Below are 8,901 nucleotides of genomic sequence, written 5' to 3' on the forward strand. Positions count from 1 at the left end.
AACGTATAAGATTTAAAATAAATCTTAACATTAAATTTTATTTAACCTAATGCGCTTATCAATAAAATCATTTATAACGCTATCCAAATTCAATTTTTTTTGCAATTCCATGCTCTATAGATATTATTGTCAGGGACGACAAATGTTATTGAGACATCGAACATCGCAAATAGGTTTTTATTAATTTTAATTTGGAAATTGACCTTTCTGCTGATGCGACCGTAACTGGACTGGTCAATAATATTTTAAATGTCGCAGTAATATTTGGATAAATATCCGACAAATTATTTGCAATTATGAATTTTGAAATATTAATGGGTGCATCTTCTGGAACAATATTTCTAAAAATAATTAATTGATTGTAAAATTCAGATTCATCAATATCTATATCTAATTTTTGATACAGCTGTTTGTAGCAAAATTTTAATTCATTTTCTATCATTTTTCTTATTAATTTCATATCATAAAGAAATCTAAATGATTTTTCGTGAATTTCATACAATTGAAATTATTTTTTGAGATTGTAGAGCATTATCGAAAATTACAAAAAAGAAATTTATCTTTCTAAAATTATAACCCTAAAATTATCTTTCTTATCACCTATGTGTGATTCATCAGGCGTTTCATAATCAAAAAATACTTTTCTTCGACGTACTCGACTTTCTTTAAATTTAATTTCTATTTCTAATAGATTTGACAGTTCTTTAGCAATCTCAAAACAGCTATCAAATCCTAATATTCTTTGCTCTTCAAAGTACTGCACTAACTCTGTATTATGCTTAGTTGCTAAGTCTATGGGAATTTTTGCATTTTGTAATACTTTTCTTAATAAATTAACTTTTGACAAAAGCTTATACCAAATTACAAGGCTTAGTATAAATGCAAATCTATTTGGTCATATATTGAAACCACTTCTACTTTGATAGTATTATCTGATGCAGTTTTATATAATTAGTGCATTTAAAAATTCTGGAATTTGAAAACGCACAGCTCTGATTCTATTCTACATTCCCATCTTGTATCACATAACGGTTTTGAAGTTAATTGTTTAAAAACTTTCTTTAATAAGTCCCAACGTGAAGTTGAGGCAGCAAATAATGTATATTTTTTTTGTATAACATTAAAAAAATTTATTGCTCTAATTGATGATTTTGCTACATCCCCTAAAACCTGAGTCTTTGACTCCATGAGGTCTTGGGGTAATAATAATAATAATAATAAAATCAAATTTCAATTATGACAAGCGCAAGGAGTATAAAATGCCTTTTCGTTTTCATTTAAAATGTAAGCACGGACTCCCTTATATACTCCTTTCATATTCGCTCCGTTATCATACCCTTGCCTTCTTCAATCTGACAAGATTTAATTTATTCAAAAGTGATTTTATATTTTCATATATAAAATTTTCATATACCTTTACGAGTAGTGTCATTAGTTGTTAAATACGTCAAAAAGTGTTCACGAATTTCAATATCTGCTTTAAATATATGTAAAAATCTAAATATTAATGAAATTATTGAATAGTACTTTGCCTATCGTATCATATTTACAATATTTTGTTGAATTTTGGTTCCCATATCAACAATTAATTCATTTTGCACAATGGGTGATAGATACGAATTTTTTTCTTACCTATAATTTTTTCCCCGAACATCGTAGTAAATGATCTTTTGAAAGTGGATCAAATTCTGCAATTAATTTTGTGATTCCAAAAAAATTACCACTATGGGCTGCGTACAAAGTATCAAAATTAACTCTAAAAGCTAAATCATGTTCGGATAAATGAAGAATTGCTGCTACTATTTGTCTTAAAACATTTCTTAACCGTTTTGCTTCAAATTTTATGACATTTTGATTTGCCTGATCAATTGTATTGCGATTTTTTAAATTACATTCCATTTGTGTCCATGAATACATGCATTTCATGTGCACTGGATTTCGTTCGTGCGACTTTAGTCTTTCACTTTCATTCGCCTGTCAGAAAAGCCATTATTAGATAAAAAATTATCATCAGAAGAAAATAATTTGCAACAAAAACAAAAAATAGAGTTGGCAGAGTTTGAATATGCAAGCCATCAACAGTACCAATTACAGATCAAATAAGACTTCAGCATATTAAGAGTAATTATATTAATACATATGGAAAAGCAATCCTTCAATTCAACGTAACAGACCTATTAAATAACCTTCCATACAGTATGACAATCCTAACTTCTTATGCTTGCCTGAAGAGCGCCTCCTGGCACCTATAATAAACATGCGACAGTAACAATGACTGATTAAAATATCTTCGGTAAAAAAAGAAAAAAAACTATTAGTATTCAATTATGAATGGCACTTAAAAGGTACCATTACAATAATTAGTATATTAGCTGAGTGTAGTAAGTACTATATGATTATGCTACTTAATCTACATGTATGGTATATATATATATATATATATATATATATATATATATATATATATATATATATATATATATATATATATATATATATATATATATATATATATATATATATATATATATGTCTTGTCTTAAGCTTTTCTGGGGGAGAAAAACCGAGTTTCCGGGTGAAAAAATCCCCGACCTCCAGGGCTTCGTCTATACAGACTGAGCTATATATATAATTTAATATTATTAGTTTAAAAAATATTATGTACATGTACGTTCCTGTATGCACATTTGTGTGCATGTGCATATTGTAAATATTATTATTATATAATTCATATAATAATTTATATTCCGTTTGCACATAGGATTAGTGCATCTTGGCACTAATCCTATATGCTATATATCTAATTACATAATAACAATAATTTTAATGGTATATGTAAATATTCAATGCGATAGTATTGTAATTATGTAAATATTCAATATTTACATAATGGCATAATTACACCTTTTTCATTATTATTTAATTAATAGTTTTCTCTCTCAGAGAAATGGAGCTCCATCCATACAAACGCATACTATTCAAGCAAGTTTTTTTTAATTTTTAAAATTATTCTGAAGAGAATTTATTTATTAATATTGAATTAAATAAATTTTAATATTTATTTATTAAAATGAATTATTTCCAGAAATAATTATTTAAATAATTTATGAAAAGCATTATTTTAAAAAGCTTTCTTCAGATTAAAAGGCAATGGAAGTGTATTTCTATTCATTTATTGCCTAAACTAACTTGTGGTGTTGTAAATAGGGAAATAAATCGAAATCGACGAAAATAAAGCCTTAATAACTAATACAGTTGTTAAACTAACATTAAAATGTTTTTTACTTAGTTAACAATATATGAGTGAAATTTAAAATGCAACAGAAGTCGTCAACAGCGCCATTGAGTGGTGAATACCAGCGTTAATAAAATAAGGAAACAATCAGCAACCACAAAATACTCAAGAGAGAATTATTTTTTCATCATGTTGCAGAAAAAACAAGTTTATATATATGTGTGTGTGTGTGTGTGTGTGTGTGTGTGTGTGTGTGTGTGTGTGTGTGTATTTTATTATATATATATATTTTTTTCCAGAGTTGCTATGATGAGAAAAGCAAAGTCAAACGATGAAGTAGGTGTCTGTTTCTGAAATCCTTGTTATTATTATTATTATTATTATTATTTTATTATTATAAAAACCTCCATGGAGTCAAAGACTCATCGTGGGAGGTCCACTGTTATACACACAGTTTATCATACCCTGCCTTAAATATATTCACTGTCTCTGCACACACCACACTCTCGGGCAAAGCATTCCAATCACTCACCACTCTCCATGCAAAAAACCTGCTCCTCACTCCCTTGCTTACACCCTCCTTATACAGCTTCCAGGAGTGACCTCGTGTTCTCCTGCTATCCTCACCCGTTCTGTGCAAAACCTCCTTGACATTAATCTGATAATAACCTCTTAACAGCTTATATGTCTCAATCATATCACCCCTCCTCCTTCTATCCACCAATTTCTGCAAATTGCATTTGCAGAAATTGGTGTTCAATCTGTCTTCATGCTCTACATTCCAGAGACCCGACACCGCCTTAGTCTATCACCTCTGAATTTTTTCCAACACAATTTCATCTTTTTGAAAACCAGGTGACTGGATCTGTGCACAGTAATCCATATGTGGCCTGATCAAAGCCTTATAAAAAGGAACCATAACATCCTTACTTCTACAAGTCAATGTCCTCCGCATCATTCCCATTATCTGATGTGTTGTCTTCACTATTTTAGTAACATGTTCCCGAAATTTTAGATCCTTGTCCACAATCACTCCCAGATGTCTCATTTCCTCTACTTCTTTCAAGATATTTGCACCGATTGTGTACTTTACATCCCATCTCTGCTTCCCAAATTTCAAAACCTTACACTTTGAGACATTGAATTGACATCCCTACTTATTTACCCATTCAGACAGTGTATTCAAGTCCTCTTGCAAAGCTACAGCGTCCACACTACTCCTGATAGCTCCCCCCAACTTTGCATCATCTGCAAACAACTGCTCATCACCATTCAGACCTCTCCAGATTCATTTACATACAAATTAAACAGCAATGGACCCAAAAACAGATCCTTGAGGTACACCACTAGTAACTTTCCTCTTCTGGGATATCGATCCTCCATAGACAACTCGCTAATACCTATCAGACAACCAATCTCCAATCCAGTGAACCAATCTACTGTTCAGCCCCATCCGTTCCAATTTAATTACCAGCTTGTCATGTGGCAATTTATCAAATGCCTTTGCAAAATCTAAATATACCACTGTGTATGAAACACCCTTATCCAACGCATTTGTCACTTTATTATAAAAAGTAAGCAGGTTGCTAAAGCATGATCTTCCTTTAGTAAATCCATGCTGGCTGCCAAAGAGTATTTTTCTGTTGTCAACCCAATTCTGAATCTTATTCCTAACTAACTTCTCTAATACCTTGACCACAACTCCAGACACACAGACTGGTCTATAATTCAAAGCCTTACTCTTATCACCTCCCTTATGAATTGGAACAATTTTACCTTCTTTCCACTCTTTTGGAACTTGACCCAGTGAGAGACTCATGTTGAAAAGATATACAAAAGCTGTTGTTAACTCTCTGGCACATTCCCTCAAGACATGTGGTGAAATAGCATCAAGTCCCACAGCCTTATTTACATCAAGTCTATTCAATTCCTCATATACCTCCTGTTAACTTACTAACAGTTCCTCCTCCTCCTTTCCCACAGCTTTCAAGTTCTGCATGATGCCTCATTCACAAGAATGAAATACCTTTAGAAATTGCTTACTAAATATCTCAACTATATCCTCCACAGCAGTTATCATTCCTACATTTTTTCACCAATCAATCCCATCCTACCATAATCATTCTTTCTTCTACTGGCAACATATCCAAAAAACTCCTTAGGATTTTTTTTTGGCATCTTTAGCTAACTGCTGCCCATACTGCATTTTTGCCCTTATCAAGCGAGTCACCTTCCTTGCCTGCTCATTGTACTTCTCACGCAACTGGTTGTTATAAATACTCATTTTGTGTTTCTTCCATAATACCTTATCTCTTGATTCATCCATTTTACACCCACTCTATTTACCCTCTTGACCCTTGTAATACACTCTGATATTGCCTTCACCAAATAGTTCTTGAGTATGGCTATAGTTCTTGATTGGATATAGCCAGTTGTTATTACATTAGGATTGAAGTTCCTTGACAGCTTAAAGTGTAAATTATTCAAATATGACACAAAATGAAGAAACATTACATTATTTATAATTAGGAATTAAAATATGTGTTTGAAACAATATTTATTGCATTTTTATAAATATATTTACATGATTGATTTATTAATTTTAACCTAAGATTATTAAACATTAAAAAATAAAATAAAATATACCTATATTTTATTTTATATTATTTTTAAATATAATAAAATATGAGTATTTTTTCCTTAAAATATAAATTTTGAATTAAATAATAATAATAATAATAATAATAATATATATTTTTTAATTCTTTTTTATCATCATCATCATCATCATCATGAAATTCTTGACATGTACCATCAAGGTGTGTACAGGATAGGATAGTACTACATGAAAAATTTACATCATTACTAACTTCTTATTTACAATTTTCCTCCAAATCAGTCTGTTACCTGTCAATAATCCAACATTTTCAGAACTTATATTTCTATCGTCTTAGGCAGAGAACAATTGTTCTGCTAATCTTTCCTCACCCATAAAAATAATGAATAACAGAGGGGATAATGTACATCCTTGTCTCACACCAGATTTAACATTAAACCATCTCCTGTACTTCAATTCTCACTGCTGACTTACAACTCAAATGAAAACTAAGTATTGCTTGATATAATGCCCCATTGACACCATATAACTGTAGCGAATTGAATAGCTTGGCACCTTGTCATATGCCTCTTCCAGATTGACAAAGCGTAAATACAGATCTCTGTTATATTCCCATGATTTCTCAAGTATATGTTGTAAAGTGAAGATCTGATCTTGACAGCCTCTATTTGGCCTGAATCAAACTTGTTCTTCACCAAGCTTTTCTTCCACAATTCTTCTCAACCGTTTCTCAGGTATACTTGCATAAATCTTGCCAGGAACACTCAATAGAGAAATACCTCTGTAATTCTCACATTCAGTTTTATTTCCCTTTTTATATATTGGTACTATGAGAGCTTTACTCCAATCAGTGAGATTTCGTCCCTCTGTCCAGGCCTTCTGCACTATGTAGTGCAGCCACTGTAAGACGTTTATACCACCATACTTGATTATTTCTGTTCGAATATCATCTACTCCTGCTGCTTTTCCACATTTCAAGCCTTTGATGGCTTTTTCTACTTCAAGTATGGATATATATTCCTGACTGCATGCCTGGTAAGTGTTTTTTTACCACTGTGCTGTCATCACTGCTTGTTTCATTTAGCAGTTTTTCAAGATAATTACCCGATACTTCAAAGATAACTTTTTTCTCCCATTTTCATATCACCTTTATCATCTCTAATTCCTTTTACAGCACTCTTTCCTCCATTTTTTATCTTCTTCAACCACGTATAGAATATCTTCACCTTCTTGATATTTATTTTCTATATTCTTGCCAAAATCCTCCCATGACTTTTGTTTAGCTAGTTTTACAGTGTTTAGCTTTCTTACATTTGTCTCTGTATTCTCTAAGAGCACAAGCTGACTTATTTGCCACGAACTTTTGATATGCTTTCTTCTTTTTCTTCACTGCTTCTTTAACTTCCTGTGTCCACCACGGAGTTCTAATTTTTCTATCCTTGCAGACACCTTCACCACTTGCCTCTCTGGCTGAATCAATCAGGGTTTTCTTCAAGGCTTGCCACTGAATCTCCAAGGTTTGGTTCCTGTTCTCAAACTCTTTCATTTTTTTTTCAACAATCTATCTTTGTTTGTATTTTAGTCTACAGTTCACATCTGAGAGCTGCTCAACTTTTATTCACTTTCAAACTTTCATACATGTTATTCTTTTCAATATGAAATTCAATTTTATCCTGTTCAAGACTAAATAGTGATCACTTCTAATTTCAAATCCTCTGTACACTCTGGTGTCCTGCACCAGGGAGAAAACATCACTATCTACAATAACATAGTCAATGAGACTTTTCTTATTCCTTGCCTCTTCTCTCCATGTGAATTTGTGCACATTTTTATGTTGGAACATGGTGTTATTAATAACCAGTCCTTGTCCTGAGAAGAAATTCAACAAGTATAGCAATCCGTCGATTGGTGCGCTTAATGCGTTGCTTAAAACAGGCGCATTAATCGAAAACACACTAATCGAATACAATAACTTATGGGAAAATTCGTTCCTCAGATTTCTTTTTGACCCTTAATTTTTTTTTTTTTTTTTTTTAATAAAAGAATTAAGCTGTGTCTCAGTGCCTAGTTAAAGGAAAACCATGAAGCTAAAAGACAATAAAATATTCAGAATATAAATTTTATTATTCTACTTCTTAACAAAGAATTGATCTAACGTAGTTTGGCGGGCATTCTGTTTCTTTTTTTCATACAACCGACGGTATGGCCCTATTGCCTCTTCTGCATATTTTGCTGCTTCTCTCTTCATCAGGGTCAGCCTCTAAGCATTGCTGCTTAAAAACTTCGATTGTACGAAAAATATTTTCAAATTGTTTCTGTGAAATCTCTTTTGGCTGACTATCACTGGTTCAATTAAATTTTCTTCATATTCTTCGAGAACTTCCCGCTCTGCATCTAAAATTAGCAGATAGAAATCACTCAATTCTTCAGAATGAGATTTAATTAACTCTTGGACATTATCATTCAAGGGGAGAAAGAAATGAAGGCCTTATGAATTGGTCGCCAACACGCGAAATCACGTGCTTTATAGATAAAATTTCCCAACTGTTATACAAGTAAAATAGTTACTTTAAAAACTACAATGATCATAAAAGAGAAGTTGATTTTCCGACGTGTAGTAATAAACAACTCATCCCACAAGACGGATTGATTACCCTATTATCGGAATGGATTCTCCTTTTTGTAACATGCGCAGAAGTGTAGAAAGGTTTCGAAACTGTGGGCGTACTATAGCAGACGACATAAATTTTGGCGGTAAAAACTTGGAACATAGTGTACATGGAAGTAGTGTAGTATGCCATTAAAAATAACTTTGTAAAATGTTTTAAATCGGTAACTAAATTATTTTATTCCGATGAGTGATTTTTTGAAATAGTTAGCCATAAAAATGTATAGATAAAAAATTTTTAAAATCTGTAACATGTTTTTTTATTTGGGCATCGAAAAAAAATGGAGGGGGCCCTTGTTTAACCGGGCGTCGCCCCAGCTAGCTTGCAATATTGTCATGTTGTACCATTTGTATATTGGTTTAAGCCAATAAGAATACAAT

This window comes from Typopeltis vanoorti, chromosome 17 (genome assembly GCF_054136105.1).
Source record: "Typopeltis vanoorti isolate ZY-2024b chromosome 17, IOZ_Tvanoo_1.0, whole genome shotgun sequence".
In the NCBI taxonomy this organism is placed as follows: Eukaryota; Metazoa; Arthropoda; class Arachnida; order Uropygi; family Thelyphonidae; genus Typopeltis; species Typopeltis vanoorti.